The 24558-nt window shown below is 46.3% G+C and overlaps 1 long non-coding RNA gene across 1 annotated transcript; it reads right to left on the bottom strand.

The window, feature by feature from the left end:
• Nucleotides 1-18238: 18238 nt before the first annotated feature.
• Nucleotides 18239-24248, bottom strand: LOC119814612. Its single transcript, XR_005285440.1, has 3 exons — nt 23820-24248; nt 22800-22977; nt 18239-19616 (listed from the first exon to the last, which is right to left on the bottom strand). It is a non-coding gene; the product is annotated as an uncharacterized LOC119814612 (long non-coding RNA).
• Nucleotides 24249-24558: the final 310 nt, after the last annotated feature.

Raw genomic sequence — 24558 nt, 5'->3', positions numbered from 1 at the left:
CAGGCTGGATCTGATTCAAATCCTGTTCCAGCGCCCCAGAGAAATGGCTCAGGGGTTAAGAACAACGACTTCTCTTCCAGAGGACCCAGGTTTGATTTTCAGCATTCAAATGTGGCTCACAACCACCAGCAAACAGGGATGTAACTCCTTGTTGTGGCCTCTGTAGGTACCAGGCATGCACATGGTTCACAGACGTACTTGCAAGCAAACACCCATACACATAAAAAAGATGAAGTTACAGGTATGGAGGTAAGCAGAGGCTGACTGGGGGATGCTTGGGTTATCTCTGGCTAATGGCTCCTCGTGTCTCTACCCACAGCTTCACCACTTCAAACAAAGATTTGATCACATTTGTTTATTTAAGTTTGTGTCTATGTGGTGGTGGTGGGGACACCCATGCCACAGTGAGCAAAGAGAATCAGAAGACACCTTGTGGAAGTCAATTCTCTCCTTCCACCATGTAGGTCCTAGGGATAGTCCCTGAGGTTTGGTGGCAATTGTATTACCTCTTGAGCCCTCTCACTGGCCCCTGAGCTTTCTGCTTTTACAGACCTTTGGCATGCTTCCAATATGGGGCCACTATGGCTAAAGCCAGCAGATCATTTCTGGGCATGTGTGTGTGTTGGGGGGCACATGCACCTCATTTCTCTTGTGAATAAATGTAGGCGTGGAATTGCGGACTTACTGTTTGTTCTTAACTTGCTGCTGTTGTTGGTTTTTGCTGTTCTTTGAGACAGAGTGTCATATGGTCCAGCCTGGCCCTCCTGCCTCAGTCTCCCAAGTGCAGGGAATACAGACAGGTGGATTGGGAAGGGCCTGCAGGGATTTGCCTGACCGTGGATATGTAGGCTACCCAAGAAAATGGGGAATGTTTGTGGGAGATCACACCAGTTGTCAGGCGGACTAGCCTCTTCCTGCAATGGACAGTAGCCAGAGGCTGGCCTGGAGAACTCTAAGCATGAGCAGGCAGCAGAGTGCATTCCAAGGCTGCCATGCCAGTGACTTCCTTGATTATCCGTGACTATGCCTTGCCCCCACAGCTCTGTGCAGGAGCTGGAGGAGTGAATTTGCACCCTCATGCTTGCAGACAAGCTCATTCAGGCCAGAGGCTGTGCCTGCCTAGAGGAGGACTTTGGGTTTTTTTTGAGAATGCACTGTGATTAACAGGAAGCCGGGATCAAATCAACAAGACCTTGTCACAGCAAAACAAGCCCTTAGCTAGTGGCACCACTACAGCCAGCAAATCAGAATCTGAGTACAGAGGGTACAGAAATCCCCAAGTAATCAGATTAGGTTTGTGTTTACAGGAGTGCTGAGGCAGGGGTTAAGGGGCTGGAGATTCACAACACATTCTTCTATCCGAAATGGAGCAGACCTTTTTACAACCACACACGTTGCTGGGACCAGACTGTCAACAGTTCAAGAGGCTGTTTGACTTCCCCAATCAGTCTAGTAACACCAAAACAGCTCCTTGTCCTCATACAAGGGAAACATGAGGAAGTGGAGAGGGACAGTCATAACGACCCAGGCCCGCAGTGACACCCAAGTGCTGTGCAAGTCATTTCCTCTGGCACTGTGGCACTGATCAGTACAAAGAACAGGACCAACCCTGTCTGTAATTATAGACCACACAGAAAGCCTTGCAATCATTCACTGGAAAAAGTAAATATGACTCTGAAAATATAAAATATCATGTTGGGCCTCAGCGATTAATTATGGCCAGAATCAAGGAATAATTGATGAAGTTGCCTTAGACAATAGGGCTGCCCAGTCAGTACGGGTCCCCTCTTGGGATTACTTGCCACTTCCCAGGCAGAAAGCAGATGGTTTTAGTGATATAAGCCCATGTTGGTTGTGGGGTCTGGGGAATGTACCTAGATGTGGTGGGAGTATGAGGATCCCATGCCCAGAGCACCCAGGATTCTCAGCAGTCAGCAGCAGCATTAGAGAGGCCTTCTCTCCTGCTCTGAGCTCTCCAACTTTTACGTCTTTCCATTGCCTCTCTGTCATTCCCACTGGAGACTGATGACCGCAGAAGAGCCCTTAGAAATGGGGTTGGAGGGCTCTGAACTGAGAACCACTACAAGGGATTCTAGCCAGGTATGTTGGCTTCTCGTTACAGCCCCTAGTCACCTCTCTAGCCATGCCCTGACTGCACCCAGCCTTCACACAGACCAGTCTTCTCCACTTCTCCACCAGACCCCTTCACAAAAGAAAAACAAGCATTGGGGGTTGATTCGACTGTGAATGAGGAACACGTCAGGAAGGCCAGCTCCAGGAGGAGATCCTAGGCAGAGTATTTGCTGACTTGTTTTTGTTTTAACGACACTAAGAATGGTGGTGGACACCTACAGTCCCAGTACTGGATATGGGTGCAGGAGGGGAAGGCATTCAAAGCCATCCTTAGCTATACACTGAGTTTCAGAAAAGCCTGGAATATGTAGTCTCTGCCTCACAACAATGACAAGAGGAGAAAAAAAGGAAAATAAGGCAATATTAGGATAAGTTTCAAAATTGTCATTGTTCTCTGGGAAAAATGACCTTTTGAGATTATCACATCTCAGAAAAAAATATGTGTTAACATGGAACTCACTTCACAGACCCAAGAAGCTCATGTCAGTAGCCTCCAGAAACTGGATCACAAGCTCACTCTCTATTTGCTTCTGCTAATAAAGTTTTACTGGAACTAGACAGATGAATACGTGTAGTCATCATTTATGGCTGATTTTGTGCCACACTGGCAGAGCTGAGTCATGGAGTTGCAGTAGGGGCTGTACAGACCAAGGAACTGAAAGCTGTTCACCTTGCGGAAAGCATTTGCCCACCCTGAAAACACAGAGGTTTGTTTGTTTGTTTGTTTCAAAAAAATTATGTGTGTGTGCATGTGGAGAGCACACATTTGAATGTAAGTGCTTGCACATATGAGTGTGAGTGCTTGTATGTATGGGGTGTATATTTGTGGAGGGGTGTGTGTGTGTGTGTGTGCATCTGGAGACTCAAGATTGACAGCTATGTCTTCCTCAATTGCTCTCCACATTATATATTGAGGCAGGGTCTCTCAGTTTAACCTAGAACACACCAACTAACTTGTCTGGCAAGACAGCTTGTCCTGGGAATCCTGTCTTTGTTTCTCAGGCACTGGGATTGCAAGTGGCCACCATACCCACCAGGCTTTCACTTGGGTTCTGGGGCTCCCAAGATTGGGTCCTCACACTTGTCCAACAAATGCTTTACCTGGTGAGCCATCTTCCAAGCACCATGCATTTTTTATTTTTATTTATTTATTTATTTTTTTTTTGTTTTTCAAGACAGGGTTTCTCTGCAGCTTTTAGAGCCTGTCCTGGAACTAGCTCTTGTAGACCAGGCTGGCCTCGAACTCAGAGATCCGCCTGCCTCTGCCTCCCGAGTGCTGGGATTAAAGGCGTGCGCCACCACTGCCCGGCTTTTTCTTTTTTTTCTTTTTCTTTTTATTTTTTTTGCATTTTTTAAAATTGTGGTAAAATTCATATAATATACACTTTACCATCTAGTCCATCTTAGAGCGTACTGTTCAATAGCATGGGATACTTTGGTATCGTGTGAGACCATTACTCTTGAAAACCTGAAAATCCGTACCTAAGACACACAGCTCCTGTTTCCTACCATAACCACTAGCACCACCGTTCTTTTTCTGTCCGGGTGAGTTTGACTAAGCACTTCACATATTAAACGGCAACATGCAACATCTGTCTTTTTGCGCCTGATTTATTTTAGCACAGTATCCTCAAAGATCATCCATATGTAGCGTATGGCCACATATCAGTTGTGTGTGTGTGTTGTGTGTGAATGTGTATGCACACACATAGAGGCCAGAGAAGGATGTTGTGTGTCTGCTCTGTCACTCTCTGCCTTATTCCTTTGAGACAGGGTAGAACTAGGCTAGGAGCCAGAAAAGCCCTAAGATCTTTGGTTTGCCTCCCCACGGCACTGGGGCTATAGGCATGTGTAAAACCATGTTTGAACTTTTACCTGGGTTTTGAGGATTTAACTCAGGTCCTCACATTTGCATAGCAATCACTCCTACCCTCTGAATCACCTCCCCAGCAGTCTTCCCTTCAGTTAAAAAAAAATCTTGAGACTGGAGAAATAGCTCATCTGTTGAGAAGGCTTACTGCTCTTCCAGAGGACCCAAGTTTGAGTCAACACACACAGTGGCTTTCAACCACCTGCGACTCCAGTTCCAGAAGATCCGATACCCTCTTCTGCCTCCCAGCAGCTCCTTCAGGAATGTGGTACATACACACACGCTAGGGTGTGCACACACATGTACATAAAATAATAAAACATTTTTAAAAGTCGTCTGAGACAGGGTTTCAGTATAGAGCCACAATTCTGCTACTTTGACCTTCTAAGGGCTGAGGACATGTGCCCTGATTCCTTTCTTCTTCAGGCTGAGTAATAGGCTTCCATTTGTGTGCAAATGCCTCATTTCACCCATCCAGTCATTGGTTGATGAACACTGGGTTGCTTCCATCCCTGGCTATTTCCAGTACACTGTTATGAATAAATATACACATACATTTATATAACACTAAGCCCTGCTCCCTCAGGTCCTCTCTCCTGGTCTCCTTGATAGAGCCAAGAGGCAGCACCTTGTACTTCCAGCTGAAGTCATTTTTTTTTTTCCTGGGAATCCCTTTCAGTCATAGCCTAAGGGATCGTGATAATTATGATCCTGCAGGCATGTAGCTCTGGATCCTGGGTACACATGAATGACTGGTCTTAGAGGAGAGGGAGAGCCTGTCTGCAGGGGGAATCCTTGAAGACTGAGCCTGAGATAAAGAGGTTGATTCTTCCATTAAAGAGTTTCAGTGAGCCAACACAGCTTGTCTTTCCACCAGAATGGGGAAGCCATAGCAGTAGTCTGGGTGATTTATCAGAATAGACAAATTATACAACATGCCCGGAAGGGCCCTAGGAGGCAGAAGCAGAGAAGGCTGGGTCAATAAGACACACCGTGGAGGCAGTCAGCAAATAGAAATGGCCTGGTGTTGGGTGAGGGATTTTGGAGAATAGGCATGTGGTAGCAGCTCCCAGATTCACCTAGGCACCAGTCTCATGCACAGACTTGTGGTTAGTTTTGTTTTATATAATGGTATATATTTTTTTACTTGTAATTCATTCAAGTGGATTGCTCTGTGGAACCACAAATAAAACAGATCTGGATATAAATTCTGAGTCAGAGAGGTACTCCTGCAATCCCAACACTCAAGAGGAAGGAGGATTATGAATTTGAGGCCAGCCTTGAAAAAACATCTGATTTATCAATGTACCTGTGAGTTCAATGTGATAAGTATAAGCAGAGACAATACTGGAGAAGACAGGAGAGAATGTTTGCAGAGGACCCTGACTTCAACAATCAAGGTACAGCTGCCACATAGAGACCATGGAGTATAGTGAGGACCTGAGAATCAAAACCATAGACTCTCATGGTTCCATAGTTAGGAGTACTTGCAGGTCTTGCAGAGGAACTGGGTTTTGTTTCCAGCACTCACATGGCAGCTCACAACCATCCAAAAAACTCCAGATCCTGAGGATCTGATGCTCTTTCCTTGCCTTCTTAGGCCTTGGTACACATAGGCACATGCAGGCAAACACACATACAAAACAATACAGTACAATATGATAAAAATAATACATCTTAATGAAAAAAAGAACAGCCCTAAGATTCTCCTATGAGATGGAACTCAACTTGATATGTAAGTATTAGTGAAAGCCAGAGATGTATGGAGAGGCCAATGTTGGGAGCCATGTTCTGTGCCCTCATAGGAGAAGAGCAGAGGAAAGAAGTCTTTTGTTTAAATTGTGTGCTTCTGTGTTCTTGAATCAGCATCTCTGGGAACAAGAACCGTAATTTCATGTGTAGTGGGCCCAGCACAGGTCCAAGGACTGATGTTGGCAGCTACAGGTGTAGACAAACCTCTGACACAGAACCAGGCCTGCTCAGCCTTGGCTACGTGACCTCAGACCACTTACCTCATGCTTCATTTTTATCAATGTTAAGATAATGCTCCCTCCAAAGCTTTGATGTAGAGATGACAGAAGGGAAGGCACTTTGTAAATAAAGGCCTGGCCAGCTTTTCCTGGACTATGAGTCCAGGGCTGTTGACCCTCCCTTGATGCTAATCATTAAGCCCAGAAGGAGGTAGGCGCATCTTTATGATTCAGGGGGCGAGAAAAGTCCAGGATGAAGTGATGGGCTCTACCCACTGCCTATAGCCTCCCAGATGACACTGGCAGAGTCTGCTTGAAGTGGGTCCTCAAGGCCTCCGCTAGCACGTTGGACTCCCTTCCCTGGGGTACTTTCCAAAAAGAAAATGGAAACAGGAATAGCCAAGCTATGGGTACAGCATTCCTGTGAATGTGGGATGCTGATAGTTTCCCAGGGAATCCATGTTCACCTCCCTGAAGCTGGACTAGAGAATTCCAAGAACAAGGAAAGTCCCAGGCAACTCACTGCTGAGATGGAGAGACATTTTGGCTCACAGAGGGAAGAGCCCACTTTGGGATCCAGGAGCATCACAGGCTATAATGGCAGAACGCCCTTCATAGTGAACTTAATCTGGCTCTCAGCACGGGCTAGGGCCGTGAAGGCAAGGAGGTGGCGTTCCTCTGAGGCTTCATGCTCCACAGCAGGAGACACCTGAACGCAGTAATTAGAGAAATCTGTAACTTCTCCTTGAATAAACGCACAGACTCTCATCTCTGACCTTTCTAGTTTGCACGATAAATCCAGAAAACAGCCAGACTTGCAAACAGTGGGGGCGGGCAGTCTTCTTCCAGCTTGGCACTTTCTGTGCCAGGTAGGGCAAGGGTAAAGGCACAGCTGTAGGGTCCTCTCAAAGAGGATCCTAGGGATTCCTGGGCCATTTCAGGTAAAGGACGGTCTCTGATTCACTGACGTCATTTTGATGCCCTTGGTGTTGTTCTTCTGGACCTCAGCAACCTTGGAATGATCAAGTACAGTGGGTTGCTCCATCTGCAACCTATCCGCTGGAGCTGCAGCAATGCTCAGAGCTGCAGCCCTAGGGCTTCACGCCATAGTGAAGTACCACTGGCCTTGTGAGATCCCTTGGTGACACCTTAGCAGCAGGATCCTGGTGACGGGGGAGGTGGGGTAAGGGTGGGGCAGAAGGAGGTTAAACTTCCCCCTTGCTCCTTACTCACAAAGAGCACTTTGGAAGACCTGTGTCTAGGGGGCTTTGACATCTTGTCTTTCCAAAGTCAAAGGTGTATCATTTCTGCAGGAGACTTCCAGAACTGAGGGAAGTCATTCCTGTACCCTTGCCCCCAGCTCTTTGGCATTCATCTATAAAGCCCTTTGATGGTCTGAAAATGTTGTTCAGTTGTGGAATGCTTACCTAGCATGAGCCAAGCCCTGGTTTCTCGAGTTATACCACAAAAATCAGTCATGGTGGTGCACACCTGTGACCCTAGAACTCGGGAGATGGAGGCAAGATGATCAGAAGTTCAAAGTCTGTCAGCCTTGGCTATGTATTAAGTGAGTGTGAAGCCAGCCTAGGCTACATGAGACTATCTCAAGGTGAGAGCCTTTGAGATAAAGGGTGTTTCCTTTGGGAAGATCTTAGGAGACATCCAAGAACACATAAGAGGGAAAAGACATCTGAGAGTATAGGGACCTGGGTTATAATTCTTGACAGATAACCATTAATCAGTTCTGTTTCTCTGGGCCTTATAAAGCGAGAGATAGCAGGTTGGCTGGTGGCCATGGCAGTTGTGAAAATCAGCTGAAAAGTCAATAGAATTGTTTTGCAGAGCATAAATCACCATAGGCAATAGTCTAGACAAGAACATGGTGTGATTCTCGGCTACTTGGATGGTGATTTATGCTGGCTCAGGTTACAGTTGCTTTCCAACTCATCCCTCTGACTCAGTTCTGCCCCAGCCCACAAACGTTACCAGGGTGGAAGACCCCAGAAGGAATGGCAGGGCAAGCAAGGGTAGTCTTCCAGCCTGTTGACTTGCAAGTGGTCCAGGCACATGTGCGGATAGTAAGGGAAGGCTGAGAAGTGGAGCTGGGACCAGAAGCAGAATGTTTTAAGTGGTGGGGTCACTGAGGACTTAGAAGAGAGACTGGATCTTGTAGCATCCATGGCCTGGGGCAAACAGTGGGGGCGGGCAGTCTTCTTCCAGCTTGGCACTTTCTGTGCCAGGTAGGAAGCGATGAGTTGGAAAAGCAGCTGCAGCCTGAGCCAGCATATTGCTTCTCTCCTCTCCTTTCTTTTCCATCTGTTCCTCTTTCCTTCCTTTCTTCGAGATAGGTTGGCCTCAAACTCACAATCCTCCTTTCTGCATGTTCCTAGTCTGGCATTCCAGGTACACGCCACTGTGGCCAACTTTAAAACCTGGCCTTTTGTAAGGGTTATATCTTATCAGTGCTCAAACCGGTTTTGAATTACAGGGTGTACCCATTACTTTTCTTGCTGCCGTCACCAAAGATATGACAAAGGCAAGTTGTATTTGGGTTTTCAGTTTAAAGATGCAGTCCGTCCCAGTGAGGGTAGCTCTGCCTGTGATGGGATGAACATGGTGTGACTGACCATATGGTGTCCAGTTCGAGAGAGAATAAATGCTGGGGCCCAGCCATGTCTCCTTTATAGTCTTCAGACCTGGGGATCCAGCACATGTAGTGCTTGCCACATTCGGTGTGAGTCCCCCACCCCTCACTTAAAGCTCTCCAGAAACACATTCACAGACTACCCAGATGAGTCTTCAAGCTGATTCTAAATGTCAAGTGAATGACCAAGATTAACTACATCACAGCGTTTTGGATTAAGGCTGCTCAACCTGTAAGTTGTCTAATTTTTCTCTTTTGCCATTGTGACGATTGGGGCTCAGCGGGGAGAAGGAGCTGCTTGCAGGTACAGAGGCAGAGTGTGAACTGCACCGGAACTCTGGCCTTCTGGCCCGTGAGGTTTTGGTTTTCAGGCTCCAATATCCCTCTGGTTTGCTTTCTGTCAGACCTCCTGCAGTCCTACTGGTATGTTAACAATGACTTGTCTTGATGGTGGATTGCATAGTGGATAGCTCTCTGTGACTCAGCTACAGATTCCTTAGCACATGAGCTGTTATGCTGAGTTTCCATTTAATAACTGCAGCTTGTGTGTGTGTGTGTGTGTGTGTGTGTGTGTGTGTGTGTGTGTTACAGGTGGGGATCGGAATCCAGGAGGCACTTGGTGAATTTCCAAGTTCCTGTGTTGAAAGACAAAGAATGCCCTCCCTTCCAAAGACACAAGGCCAGGCAGTAGAAAGGGACAGTTTATGAAGAAAGAGGAAGGAGAGAAAGGCACTCCTGAGAGAATGGGGGAGGGCTGGTTAGTGTTTGTAACCGTAAGTACCTGCCGAGAGTCTCATGACCCTTTATGTCATTCATTATATTCCACCTGCCTCTCCCTGTGGTTTTTTTTTTTTTTTAAGATTTATTTATTATGTACACAGTGTTCAGCTTCCATGTATGCCCTCAGGCCAGAAGAGGGCACCGGATCTCATTACAGATGGTTGTGAGATATCATGTGGTTGCTGGGAATCGAACTCAGGACCTCCGGAAGAGCAGTCAGTGCTCTTAACCTCTGAGCCATCTCTCCAGCCCCTCAAGGGGGGGGGGGAGTTTCTCTGTAGCTTTGGAGCCTGTTCTGTAGCTAGCTCTTGTAGACTAGGCTGGCCTCAAACAGAGATCCGCCTGCCTCTGTCTTCTGAGTGCTGGGATTAAAGGCATGTGCCACCACTGCCCAGCTCCCTGTTTTGTATATCACAGGCTTTCCCTACACATGTTGCACATTGCCTGTAACCCAGGAAAGATAGGGTTTCCAGTCTTCTGCCAGATGGCTTCCTTTGCATGTTAACCTTGGTGCCCTTCTTTCTAACCTTACTCTGTCCTGTCCCACATTCACTCAATCAACGAATCATACCAGATGCCAAGCATGTGCCAGGCTCTTGCTAGGGGCTGAGAATGTAGTACTGGGCAAGGTGGACCTGGTCCCCACCCTGAAGAAATTAACATTCTGGAGGAAAGAAAGACAATAACAAAGCAGCAAACCAACCATTACAAAGCATGACAGCTATGTGCGGTTAAAGAAAGGGTCAGGGAGGGGGGCAGGGCGGCAGATGGGCGGGAGCCAGTCAGGGAGCTCTGGAGTATGATTTTTGAGCCAAACATGGGCAGGGCCTAAGAGGAATACTTTGGGCACAGGTGGTGGTCTGGGTCAAGTCCATGAGGCAGGAATGAACTTGACTTTTTAAACCCATGCGGCAAGCTTGTCATGAGGAGTTTAGATTACTCTAAATATGAGAGTAGCTTGAGCAGAGGGGAGTGACAGGACCCAACCTGCATGTTCAGATCTCTTCGGTTGAATAGAACAGGAAGATTGTCAGGAAGCTCCTAGAGAGTAGCCGGGCCAGGCCAGGGTGGGCTTGGGGTGGGGAGGGAGGACTGCCAGGGTGACGTGAGGTTGGATATAGGAGCAAGAAGGAAGGTTCCTCCGTCCAGCTAATGGGTTCAGAACAGCCTGTCTTGGAGCTGTTTCAGGGAAGGGCTGGCTCGTGTGGACTAACCACAGCTTGCCCCAGACCTCCCAGGCTTCCTCATGCAGTGCCCAGTGTATGCTGGCAGCTTCTTACCGCAGCTCTGAGGTCATAGTGAACCAAAGAGCAACATGTGGACAGACAAGACGCATCCGCCTAGAGGTGCCAGTGGCCCACCGAGGCTAGTGGGAGCAAATTACACTGGCTAGTGGCATCCACCTGCACAAAGGCAGGACCAGAGGACACACCCCTAGCTGGTGTGTCCCAGGCTATTTTCAACTATAACCCCAAAGAACCGTTGTAAAGATCCTCCCTTCTTTTACCATAAGCCTGTACAGATATGCTTCAGAAGCCCCCTTTATCTTTAGGGAATTTGACAAGTCATTCTGCAGACGCCTGAAACCGACGATAGTACCGGACCCTATTAATGTTTTATTCTTGTATGTATTCACTTGGGTAATGTTTAATTTGTAAATTAGGCTCAGTAAGATATTAACAATGATAATTAATAATAAAATAGAGTGAATATGGCAACATCCTGCAATAAAGTATATTTAAAATGTGTGGATTATTTAGTTCTGGAGTTTCCCAGTTAGTATTTTCTTGCTGAAACCAATGGTGAGTAGACTAACAGAGAAGAGGGAAGCGCCCAATCTGCATAGTGTATCATATGTGTGTTGTTCTCTCTGGGGCTGAGAAATATATTTAGTAAATAAAAGTATCCCGATGCCACAGCAAGGACCCGCAGAGAGTCTCTTCACTGTACACAAACATGTCCACTCTTGGGTGGGCAAGATGGCTCAGGCGATAAGGGTGCTCGCTGCAAAGCCCGAGGACCTGAGTTCAATCCCCAGCTCCCACTTTACAGAAGGAGAGAAATGACTCTTGAAAGCTGTCCTCTGACCCCCCATGAATACTGTGGCACAGGCATGCCCCCACACTAAATAAATAAACAAATGTTTAAAATCACTTTTGCTTCTTTACCAAACATGGTTCCCCATTGTCCCTGCTGCTGAGCACATCAAAGGACTCTTAAGCTTTCTAAGGGCACAGGCCTAACCCCTACTCTGTCCCAGGAGCCTTGAGGGACTAAGTCCTGTGTATCCTACAGACCTTACGGCCTTGAGCCTGCTGTGCGTCTCACAGAAAAGAGACTCTGTCTTTCTCGTCCTTCATCCTTCTGTGTCTCTAGGCCCAGAGACGGACGGCATGGCTGTTCTTTAGGATCACATAGACCTCAGGAGCCCCTTAGCTAAGGTTGGGGCCAGCAAAACACCACCAGTTCTGCCTCTGTCCCAACTCGGCCAAAATGTGCCAAGTCCTTTTATCAAGATCTGCAGGCAAATAGCAGCTGCTTGGGACCACACAAGGGAAAGTGGTTATAGTCCACTTTATTCTTCATTTAGATTATCTAACTGCCCTGCCTGCCCTCCATCCCACAAATGGGAAACCCGAACCTTGGCTGTTATTCTTTTGGCCCTTTAAGGAGAAAGCCACGCCCACTCCCGGCGGACCTCCCCCCACCCCTGCTCCGCCATCTTGGATCTCTCTTACTGTCCCTTCTTGGTGTGCGTGCCTGTCTCTCTTTCTCTCTTTCTCTCCCTCCTTCCCTCCCTCCCCCCTCCCCCCTCTCTCTTTCTCTCTCTGCCCCCTCTTTTCCCTTTCCCCTCCATAACCCCCTGAATAAATATTCAGCATGTTGTGTCTGTCCATGTCTCTGTCTCCTCTCTGCCCGCTCCCCCCCCCCCCCGCCTTTCCCCGCCACTAGCTGCTCCGACCCGCCCTCCTCAGCGGCTGCTCTGTGGGGGACCTGCTAGCATTTTTAAAATCATAAAATTGGCGAGGCCTGGTCTGAGTGGCTCAGAGGTTTGTTTTGTTTGTCCTGCACCAAAAGAGCAGGACCCTCCATGGCAGTGCCTAAGCAGCAGGCTGCAGACAGAGGCCTGGGCCTTGGGTGGCAGCATGGGCAGGCATCCGCAAGGTATGGTCTGCACTCTACACCTCCCACAAATTGCCAGTTGCTGCTCTGAGACTAGAAAAGTGCAGTAATTAGGAGTCAGCATTTTGGAATGTTTCCTGCAATGTGGTGAAATCACTCTACATCTATGAGAATAAAAACATCTGGCCTTGGAGACTGAGTTGTTTTTGCATTTTCTTTCTTTCTTTCTTTTTTTTTTTTTTTTAAACGTGGTGATGAGCCTCTTTAATCCCGACATTCAGGAAATGGAGACAGGAGAATCAGGAGTTCAATGTCATCTTTGGCTACACGTCAAGTTTGAGGTCAGCCTGGGCTACAAGAGACTCTGTCCCCCCCAAAAAAAACTAAAAAAAAAATTTAAGTTGATATAATATTTGTGCAGATTTATGAAGTACAATATGAGAAAATGATATGTGTATATAGTATTTAATGATCAAATCAGGGTATTTAGCATTTTGTCTCCTTAAATATTATGGATTATGAACCTTTGATTCTTCTAGCTGTTTTTAAAATTTCTTTTAAAAATGTATATTATTACTTCATATGTGTGTTCGCATGATACATGTGTTAGTGCGAGCTTGCTTGTGGAGGCCAGAGGGCTACTTGTGGAAATTGATTCTCTCCTTGACCTTAAGTTCGAGGGTTCAAACTCAAGATATTAGGCTTGGTGGCAATTGCCTCTACCTGCTGAGTCCTCTTGTGGACCCTAGTTTGTACTTGGATGTATATCATAATCTATAGGTTATCTCCACACTTCCACGCTGTAGAGCTCTGGTGTTGTGGAATATTAGTTTCAGATATGTTACATTTGTTTATACTGTGGAATATTTGTCTAATGATGTAAGATGCAGTCTTTTATGTTACATTTGCTTTTTTGTTTTTTCTTTAAAGATTTACTTATTTATTATGTATACAGTGTTCTGCCTGTGTGCAAAAAGAGGGTACCAGATCTTATTACAAATGGTTGTGAACCACCATATAGTTGCTGGGAATTGAACTCAGTACCTCTAGGAAGAGTAGCCAATACTCTTATCTTCTGAGCCATCTCTCTAGCTCTATGTTCTGTTTGTTTAACTCTGTAAAGCTGTGTTACTTTGCTTGCCTAAAACACCTGATTGGTCTAATAATGAGCTGAACAGCCAATAGCAAGGCAGGACAAGGATAGGCGGGCTGTCAGGCAGAGAGAATAAAGAAAAAGTCTAGAGAGAAATCTAGACTCCAGAAGAGAAAGAGGAGTGAGGAAAGGAGAAGGAGAGGAAGGCACCAAGCCACACAACTAGCCACAGAATAAGAAGGGAAGGAAGACATAGAATAAAGAAAGACAAAAGCCCAGAGGCAAAAGGTAGACAGGATAATTTAAGTTAGCAAAGATGACTAGAAACAAGCCAAGCTAAGGCCAGGCTTTCATAAGTGAGAATAAGTCTTGTGTATTTATTTGGGAGCTGGGTGGCTGTCCCCTCACCTGAGAGAAAAACAAAAAACAAAACAACCAACTACACTCTGAAGATAATCTCTCCTCTTTAGCTATTCTTTTTTTTTTAAAAATATGTACTTTTATTTATGTATATGGGTGTATTGGCTGTGTGTGTATGACTGTGTACCACGAGCATGCCTGGTACACAAAGAGGCCAGAAGAGTGTCAGATACTCTGGAACTAGAGTTAAAGGTGAATATGAGCTGCCATGTGGGTGCTGGGAATTGAACCTAGGTCCTCTGGAAAAGCAGAACCATCTCTTCAGTCCCCTAACTATGCACTAATCTCTGTGTCATCCCAATCTTTTGAAGTCTCTACCTGACATTTTCCTGTTCCTTTTTCTATGACAGTGATTTTTTTTTTGTCACATTTCAGGAGAGTCTCATTCCGTGACAGATTAGAAATGAAAATACAAACAGCTGTCTCCTTCTCCCCGGCAGTTTGAGTAGCATATTGTGGTAGCCATGGCCTCTCACCACACACCAAGCATGGGTCTTTGCCCTCAAAATTAACACAGAAAATAAATAACTTTCAGTTGTTTGACTGAGCCAACTAATGGGCAGAGCCCCAAAGGTTTTGTTTTAGCCCCAAGTAGACACATTCCAAGGCCAAGACAAGCAAGTAGCTTTGTTGCTGTCTCCATGTAGCATACAAAATAATGGGTTTCACTGATAGATTTCATAGATTGTTTCTGGGGTTCAGAGCACGGACTCCACCCCAGTGTCCCTGTCCTGTCCTCCTGTTGTTAGTCCCCTTTCTCTTCTCAGTAGCCAGGCAGCTTCATGACTCACCGTGCCCTGGGAGGATTAACTCCCACAATCGTCAGTGTGCAAAAAAGTGTGTTTTGCCCCTGAGGTCTCACCCAGTCATATACCTGACAGAGCAGTCAGGAATGAAAACAACCACAAATTTCCTCTCAGGAGCCAGTTCTCTCCTTCTACTACCTGGCTCCAGGGATGGAACTCAGGATGTCAGGCTTGGTGGCATCCAAGTCGTACCTTTACCTACTGAGCCATCTCACCTGCCTAGAAGTGACTGATGGAGGGATGGATAGATGGACAGACGGATGGACAGATGGATGACGGATGGATGGATGGATGGACAGATGGATGGACGGATGGATTTTGAGATAGAGTCTCATGTAGCCTGGGCTGACTCAAACTTTCCATGCAGTCAGTCCAGGTTGGTTTTCAACTTCTGGTCCTCCTGCCTCCACCTCTCCCGTGCTGGAATTATAGGCATGTGCCACCATGTGTTTGTGCTCTGGAGTTCTGGGGATGGAATCCAGGACTTCATGTATGCTGGGCAAGCACTCTACCAACTGAGCTATATCCCCACATTGGGATTTTTTTTCTTTCTTTTCTTGTGGTGGTGCGCTCTTAAAAGACAAAGTCTTGCTAAATAACTAAATGTTGGGACTAATGAGTCCTGGCCTTCAGCTGGATGTTGGGACTAATGAGTCCTGGCCTTCAGCTGCTCTTCCCTGCTAGAACCTTCTAATTGAAGTTACTAGAAGCTGTGCCTAGCTTAGAGGATCAGAGATGGGCTTTTCACCTGTTGGCCATTGACTGCAGTGTATTTAAGCCTACATGGTGTTAATAAAGGAGGGCTTTGGTATCAGTGTTTGAGGGTCTGTATGTCGGTCTGTCTCTGTGTATGTATCCTCAACCTCCAGCCCCTTGCCTGAAGCTTGCGAACTGGGGTCTAGCACATAGAGTGCAGACCGGGGCTGCGGTGTGTGGCAGCTAAACTTGCTTGAACTCCAGCTTGTGATTTTCACACCTCCAACCCCTGAGTATTGGGATTCCAGGCTTATACTGTGCCTGGCTCAGTAGCTGGGAATCTGAGACCCAGGAAAATAATGTCTTGTTTCTTTTCCTATCTCTGGGGCTTAGATGATGCCTGTCAAAGAGTACACACGGGTTCCATCAGTGAAGCATGACCTCTGTAAGCCATGGAGAATAAAGCCTTTCTCACACAGCAGGTCACCGTGGAGGTAAGAACTGGCTACTTGGCCTATACAAAGGTTTGTCTCTGTGTCTGTTGGGATGATGTCAGCTGGGCTGCTGAGGTAGAGACAAACTGGAGTTGCAGCTGCAAGACCCATGGCAGGACAGAAGGAGGTCGAAAAGGACACAGCACCCCTCCTTTCTGTGACCAGTATACTGAAACCATGAACCCTAAAGAATTAAAAGAATTAAAACTTCCTTAGGAATCTCATGCCGAGGGAAGGAAATGGCTTAGGCCTGGTGCCAGTCAAGTGGAAACTTTTGTCTGTAGCAGTTTGGACAACTCATCAGACCACCTTAAAGGGAGACTGAAGCCTAGACAATGATGGGTCAGTGATGGGTGGGGCTACCAAGGTTGTTTAGTTATTTATACACATCTCTTCTATTTATGTCCAAACCTCAAGTCAGTATCCCAAAGACAGACCTGGGGATCGCTGAACCCCGCAATTGTTCCTCTTCCCGATGTGGTCACATTGAATAAATCTCCTTTCTCTTCTCTCACTATCGCTTGTCTCTTTAATTGGTGCACTGTGGATGGGTGGCTGATTCTGGCTTTGGGGTTTTGCTACAGCTTATGATTTGACCCTAAAAGCTTTAATAACACACATCTGCCTCCACAACCTGCAATCTCAATCATTTAGGTGACCTGTGAGATAAACTTCACCCTTTACCCCAGAGCTCCATGTGTCTGGCCCTGGAACTAGATGACCTGTAGGTGCAGCTGCCTCGGGCCATTAAGGTAGGCGACAGCCTAGGGACCACTCATAAGGTGACCCCTGCATCTGTTCGGCTCAACTACAGAGCATAGCAGAATGGCTGCACTTCACTTCTGCCTTCCAAATCTTGCACACAGGTCTGTCGTGAGCAGCCCTAACCCAGGACCCGATGACCAAGGGAATTCTGAGAGATGTAGGTCACTTCACCTAAAGTGGTACACCACAGAGTCGTCACAATGTCCCTCCAATGCTACATGAATGAGTGAGAATGAAGTACCTTGTCTGAGGGCATGCAAGAAGGATTGAAGTTGGGGAGATGGCTCAGATCCCCAAAGCGCACATGTGTGGCCCAGGCATGTGCAGTTGTCCACATTTAAGCCCAACACTCAGGAGGCTGAGGGATGTTGTTGTTTTCACTCTTCGTTCTTTGGCTCTTTGGGGAGTCAGTCCACCACCCAGCTCCCAAATAAACCACACGCAAAGACTTATTTATTACTTATGAATGTCTGGCCTTAGCTTGACTTGTTTCTTGCGAGATTTTCTTTAACTTAAATTATCCTGTTTACCTTTTGCCTCTGGGCTTTTATCTTTCTCTAATCTGTATATCTTTTCTTTCCTTCTTATTCCACGTCTGGCTGTGTGGTTGGTTGGGTGGCCCCTGGAGTCTTCCTCTCCTCCTTTTCTTGTTTCTTGATCCTTTTTTCTCCTCCTATTCTCTCTGCCTGCCAGCCTGTCTATCCTTTGTCCTGCCTTGCTATTGGCCATTCAGTTCTGTAGTGTGGAGCTGCAGGCCTCATTCCTGCCGCCCTGCTCCCGGCCACTGGCTAGCTTATGCCCCAAAATAACAACACACAAATTGTATTCTTTTAAATACTGCTTGGCCCATTAGTTCCAGCCTCTTATTAGCTAATTCTCACATCTCTTGCTTTAACCCATATCTAATAATCTATGTAACACCATGAGTGTGTCTTACCCGGAAAGATTCAGCATGTCTGACCTGGTGGCTGGCTTCATCACAACTGGTTGTAGAGGCAGGGCAATTGTCTGAGCCATCTACCTCACTTCCTTCTTCCTGTTCTGTCTACTCCACCCACCTATTTTCTAACCTATTAGGCCAAGCAGTTTTCTTTATTAATTAACCAATGAAATCAACAGATTGATAGAAGACCCGCCTCCATCACAGTTCTTTATTAGACCAATCAGGTGGTGTTTTAAACAGGCACAGTAACAGTTTCACAAGCTTAAACAAACGCAACACATCTTTGCATCATTAAACAAATGTTCCACAGCATAAACAAATGCAGCAGATCTTAAAATAATATTCTACAACAATATGGGATCCTTGAAACAAGATGACTAGCTAGACAAGCCAAAAAAATGAGCTCTGGGTTCAAGTGAGAGACCCTGCCCCCCCCCTCTGCACACAGGCAGAAATGTACATACACACATGGATATATGTGGCTGTACACATGCGAACATGCATAAACATGCACAACACAATGCACATACACACGCGAGAGAGAGAGAGAGAGAGAGAGAGAGAGAGAGAGAGAGAGAGAGAATCAATTGAGAGGTGAAGCTGGGCTGTGAGTGGAGTTTTCTAACCAACGGTGTAACTTTTTTACCATATGTACTTCTGGAGACCTAGAGCACAGCCCGGCAAGTCAGGACACCCAGCTGCTGTGCTGGGTGAATGACTTCACCTTCTTCCCCAGAGTTTCCTTTGGAACTGAATTCTACAAATGTTTGACAGGCATCCTCATCAAGAATTTAACTCTGAGTCAGACTTAGTTTCTTCCCATGAGCAACTTACATTCTGGGTGGTCAAGATGTACGAGCTATCTTAATACTATATTGAGAAAGGTTTTGGGATTCCAGGGCTGGGGACCTAGTTCAGTTGACAAAGTACCTGCCAATCGAATGTGAGGACCTGTTTGATTTCCAACACCCACATAAAAGCCAGATGCTACAGTGCACATCTATAATCTCAACTCTGTAATGGCAGCCATGGAGATCTTATCTTAAAAAAAAAAAGAAAAGATGGGGGGGGAGAGAGAGAGGAACAGACAGATGGAGGAAGACATTTATTTCTGGCATTTACAAATGTACACACACATGTATATGCACCCATACAATATATTTTTACATACACCATACACACGTGAAGTTTTGGGGACTCCCAATGAGGGAACTCTGGACTTATCAGAGGAAAGGTCCCTAATGGGCTCTTCAGGTAGAGAAGCAGCTTCAGGACAATAATGTGGGGGAGGGGTGCTATAGCCAGGTGATGGACTGGATTTCAAAGCCAGGAGGGCTAGGATTAAGGACTGAGAGGTCACAGTCTTGTCTGGAGCAAGTGAGCAGCTCCATGTGCCTGGAGTTAATTTGGCCCCCTGTTGTACATCTTTGGGATTCTGGGAGGCTGCAGATATACCTGGAGGGCCTAATGGAAATGGCAAATGGCTGAAGAAAGGTCCCCAGTGTCAACACCCAGAGTCATGACCTAAGCAGGAGCAAGGAGAGGTGAAACTCTCTGTCTCTGCTGCTCTAAAGCAGGTTCTACTCCAGGCAGGCAGGCCCTTAGGATACCAGGTGCCTCAGAAGACACAGTGCTCTTGGACCTGGGATGGGCTGGCCTCTGCACACACTAACGGCAGCCACAGCCAACCACATGGAAATAGGACCACCAGTAGAGTCACAGATGGGAAAGGAAATTAGAGGTAACCCACTCAACACCATAATCTTTACAAGTGAGGGAAGAGCCAAGAGAGACCCAGTGAGGGTGAGGAGCTTGGATGGAAGCTCCTCCATCTGGTTGTCCTCAAACCGGCACATTAGTCAGCTGCTCCACTTGGCTTCTAGAAGAGAATGAGCAGGGATATTAAATTATTGGGCCAGGACAGGGTGTTGTCACCTCTAGGTCTGAAGTTGAGAGATGCAACTGGGTCTATGGGGATCTGGACAGATCATCAAATCTGGCAAAGCCTTTGCACCACGGAAGCAGTTGGTACCGGACACATGTTGGAACATCTGTGCTTTCACCTAGGACATGTATGTCTCTTCAGTAAGAAAGGTGGGGGTGTGGGTACCTAGACCTTTCGACTCTTATTTTGCTTTCGCCAGTTTCTTAGCTTCAAACAGACCATGGACCAGCCTGTTCTTAGGAAACCTCTCAGATTTGCTAACTGTTGTAGACATCAGGTACCTAGTCTGCCTATCTCTCTCTCTCTCTCTCTCTCTCTCTCTCTCTCTCTCTCTCTCTCTCTCTCTCTTTCTCATTGTGTGTGTGTGTGTGTGTGTGTGTGTGTACAAGAGCACATGAGTGTGTGGGCACATGTGTACAGGGGTGCACATGGGTATGGAGGCAGAAGTCAACAGCATGTCACTTTTCCCACCTTATTGCTGTTATTACCATGTATGTGTGTGGATGGGCACGTATGAAGGTCAGAGGACAACTTCCTTTTATCCTATCTATCTATCTATCTATCTATCTATCTATCTATCTATCTATCGTCTTATTTTGGTTTTCGAGACAAGGTTTCTATGTGAGACAGTCCTGGCTGTCCTGAAATTTGCTTTGTAGACCAGGCTGGCCTCAAGAGAACAACTTTCATGAGTCACTTCTTTCCCTGTACTGGGAAAGTTCTGAGAATCTGAACTCAGGTCGTCAGGCTTGGTGACAAGTGCCTTTGCCAAATGAGTTATTTAACCTGATTTCTACCTTATTTATTTATACTTATTTTTATGAATATCTATGTGTGTGTTCATGTGTATGCGCGCGCACGTGCACGCGCGCGCTTGTGTGTGTGTGTGTGTGTGTGTGTGTGTGTGTGTGTGTGTGTGTGTGGCCCTTCTAGGCCAGAAGAGGATGTTGGATCCCTTGGGGTCTGGAGCTGTAAGAGGTTATGAGCTTTCAGATGTGGGATCTGGAAACTGAACTCCAGTTCCCTGCAGGAGCAACAAGGGCTCTTAACTACTGAGCTTTCTCTCCAGCACCCCACATTCCCTCCCAGTCACCTTATTTTTTTAAGACAGTATCTCTCACTGAACCTGGAGCTCACCAATTAAGTAGACTGCCTGGCAGCAAGCCCCAAGGATTGTCCTGCCTTCCACCCGTCTTCTGCCATGAGATTACAGTCATGTGTGCCAGGCATTTTGTCAACCAAGTGATTTTCCTAGCTCTTCACTGAGCCTAAGAGCTGTCACCTCCCATTTTATAATCCTCTCTAGTGCTGGGATTAAAGGTGCACACCACTACCGTCTGGTTTCTATGGCAAACTAGTGTGGCTACTGGAATTAAGGGTGTGTGTCATTGCTGCCTGGTCTGTAAGGCTGGCCAGTGTGGCTGTCTTACTTTTTGATCTCCAGGCAAGCTTTATTTATTAAAATAGAAATGAAATGCCACTACACTTTACTTCCTCCCGTTTTATATGTAAAACCAGACAATCACCAAGTTTCCTGGATCTTGCCGTTTTGGCCCTGCCTGGGCCATGTGCCCCTGCAGGTTCTTGCTCCAGGCCTATGGTCATGGTTCTCTCTTTCAGCTCTGCCCCGTGACTCCCTTTCCTCAGCAGTACTTCTGAGCCTCTCCAAGTTGGTTGTGTATCAGAACTCATCTGTCCCACCTCATAGTTCATATAGGAAGAGAGAGCCATCAGAGCATGGGGGTGACATTTGTGCCACCACCAAAGCATGGGGGTGACATTTGTGCCTAGCCCTTTGCATTCCTGAAAGCTTTGCTGGGAAAAGAGCTCTGGAATAGAAGCTAAAAGACACAATTCCTGGTTTTCATTCTGAAGCCACCAGCTTCATGAAATCAGTTTCCTTTCTGATCCTCAGAAGAATAGACTAGATGCTAAAATGCTTTTAGCTCCAACATGTTGGCTGTGTGCACAGGTTATATCTCAATCATCTAGATGTTTATGCACCATGCACCTTCCATAATGTGCATTACATTACATGGTTGTCAGGAAAGCCCTCTGAGGCACCAACAATTGCCTATTCTCAACCTGGGGGTCACGACCCCCAGAATTTACATTTTAAGATTCATAACAGTAGCAAAATCACAGTTATGAAGCAACAACGAAATAATTTTATGCCTGGAGGGTAAAATTCAGGCATCATGCTGACCTGCTGTGTCATCTGACAGGATGTATCCAGGCTGTACCCTGGCCAGCCCAGGGTCCTAGTTTTTTCCGAAGGTGCAAAGGTCCCATTAAGAGACAAGTTCCTCCCACTCCCTCTTCTCTTTCCTTCTGCCATTCTCTCTGAGGTCCCTCTCTGTCTCTCCGGTTCTTCTTCCCTTCCTGTTCCCTTTATCTTAAATAAACTCCCCACTCAAGCTCTAGCACTGCCTGCATGGCGTAGTTGTCTGTCCCTCACCCGCCATGGGACGCGGCAAGGTCCAGCTCTCGCTGTTTTACACCAGTCACTACAACTTGAGAAAGCAGATTAAAGGGTCATAGCATTAGGAAGATTGAGAATGATTAAACTGTAGGTAAACTCTCACTGGGGTTAAGTGGGTGCTGAAAGTCAGGCCAACACCGACTGACTGTTCCTTCAATCAAGCCAACTTGGACGGAGACTGTTCCTTCCAGCTTTGCCAGTTTCCTTACCGAGCTTCAGTTTCTCCAAATGTAAAATGAGGTTGACAAAGTATGGCCCCACTTTTAGGTGGCACAGGCTTAGGCACCAGAGATAACAACTGTATGGTAAATCAAGTAGGATACCTGACATCTTCCTCTGGCCTTAACACATAATGCATTGGCACCTACACACAGTGTGTGTGTATGCACACAAACCCATACCCCCGTGACTTAACAGTCCCCTCACATCCTACTCTAAACACATTAGAACCCCAACCCTAGCTCTCTCCATGAGTCCAAAGGTAAGAGGAGGGAACTAGGGTCCTCATAAGAGAAGGGCAGAGGATTCCCCTGAATCTAGATTCTGAACCCCTCTGGAGATTTTGGCTCCATAAAGACCACTCGAGTGTATATGCGTGTTTGTGGTGTTGGGTCAGTTATCAATAAATCACTCACCTTCAGGGTTGGGGAGATGATTCAGTTGGTACAGTGGTTCCTCAGAAGCATGAGAACTCGAGTACAGGTTCTCAGAATCCATATAAAAGCTAGGCATGGTTGTATGGGCCAGAACTCCAGCACTATAGGAAAGAGTCAGGTAGCTCCTGGGGGCTTGCTGGCCGGCTAGCCACTTTAGCTAAAATGGCAAGTTTGAAGTTCAGTGAGAGACTTTGTCTCAAAAAACGAAGGTGGAAATCGACCAAGCCTCCACTCAACATGCACATGAATGTTCATATAAGCACATGCGTGCGCACACACACACTACAGAAAGATGTTGACCTTCTGATTCAGACTCTCTAGCCCTTGTCCAGCTGTTCATTTCTATGTGTCGTTGGCTAATTCCATTCTCTGTGCTGGCCCTTAGCTATCTTAAAATGAGGTCCTTCCAGCTCTAAAAGCTAGGACATTATGATATGAGCAAATTTGTGGGAACTTAATGCATTTGAAAAGAGAACCCAAGGCCTCTGGGGCCAGGCTTTCTCCCAGGGAAGGCCGCTAGATCCACAGACATTGCCTGGTTTGTTTACTCTGTGCCTGGCATTGCTGGGAATGCAATAAATGTCCTTGAGTGCTTGAGAGAACAGCTTTAAGCTTAACCATTTTCTTACTGTTTAGACATGAGACTCATTCAGGCAGTGTGATGTGGTGGAAATGGTGTGGATTATGGATCACACAAATCCCCTCAATGCTTGGAAGTTGTGGGACCTTGGACAAGCCAGGAAACCTCCCTGAGCCTTACTTCATCGCTGGTAAAGGCAGTCCCTGGTGCAGAATGAATGGTTAAGAACTCTTAAAGACAGAAACAAACATGGGCACCAGCATAGCCATCCCATCACCAAGGCTTACAGTAATGACAGCAGCACCAAGATCAAGCAAGCCCCTTATACTTAGTACACTGAGGATTACCCAGTGTTTTTGATCTTCACTGTAATTGTCTGATTTTATTTTTATAAACCTGTGAGATAGGGTTATACCCACTTTTCAGGTAGGAAGACCAAGGCTCAGAGCAACCAAGTAACCTGGTCCAGAATGATGTGTCCAACAAGGGCCAAAGTATAGACGGGGTTCTGGGTCTCTGGTACCAGCAGTCTGTCCATAACATCTGTGTTCTTCCATGACAGAGATGTAGGGACATGTAAAAGCAACAGTCTTGTCTGATATGAGAACCAAGGACTAGGTATACCTCACCCAGCTGGGCTCCCTGAGTAGAGGAAAGTGGCCGTTATTGAACACACTCCTGGATAAAATAAACCTCTCTAAATCTGTGCAATTAATTTGGTTCTTCTCAGGCCTCAAGTTTGGTACTCTAGGATTTAGTACCTCATCGCTCATTCCTTATTATTTCTTGTTCCCCTTTCTTTTTACTTTTTTTAAATTTGAAATTCTTTTAAAATTTTAAATAAAAAATAACTATACCACTTCCTCCTTCCATTTCCTCCCTCCAGCCACCTTCTCTCCCATGTCTCCCATGCCCCACTCACATTGATAGCCTTTTAAAATTACTATTGTTTTATATATATATATATATATATGCATAAACACACAAATGCAGGCTTATGAGTCTGTGTTGTTTGTGTGTATGTGGTTCCAGGGTTAACTAGTTCGTACTGGATAGCCAAAAGAGGACTCCTCTCTGGGAGAGGCTAATTCTCCTCTCCCTGCAGTTATCAGTTGCCTGTAGTTCTTTGTCCATATTATTTCCACTTCCACATTAACG

The sequence above is a fragment of the Arvicola amphibius genome, chromosome 1 (assembly GCF_903992535.2).
Source record: "Arvicola amphibius chromosome 1, mArvAmp1.2, whole genome shotgun sequence".
NCBI lineage: Eukaryota > Metazoa > Chordata > Mammalia > Rodentia > Cricetidae > Arvicola > Arvicola amphibius.
This window is presented reverse-complemented; position numbering and strand designations above follow the sequence as displayed.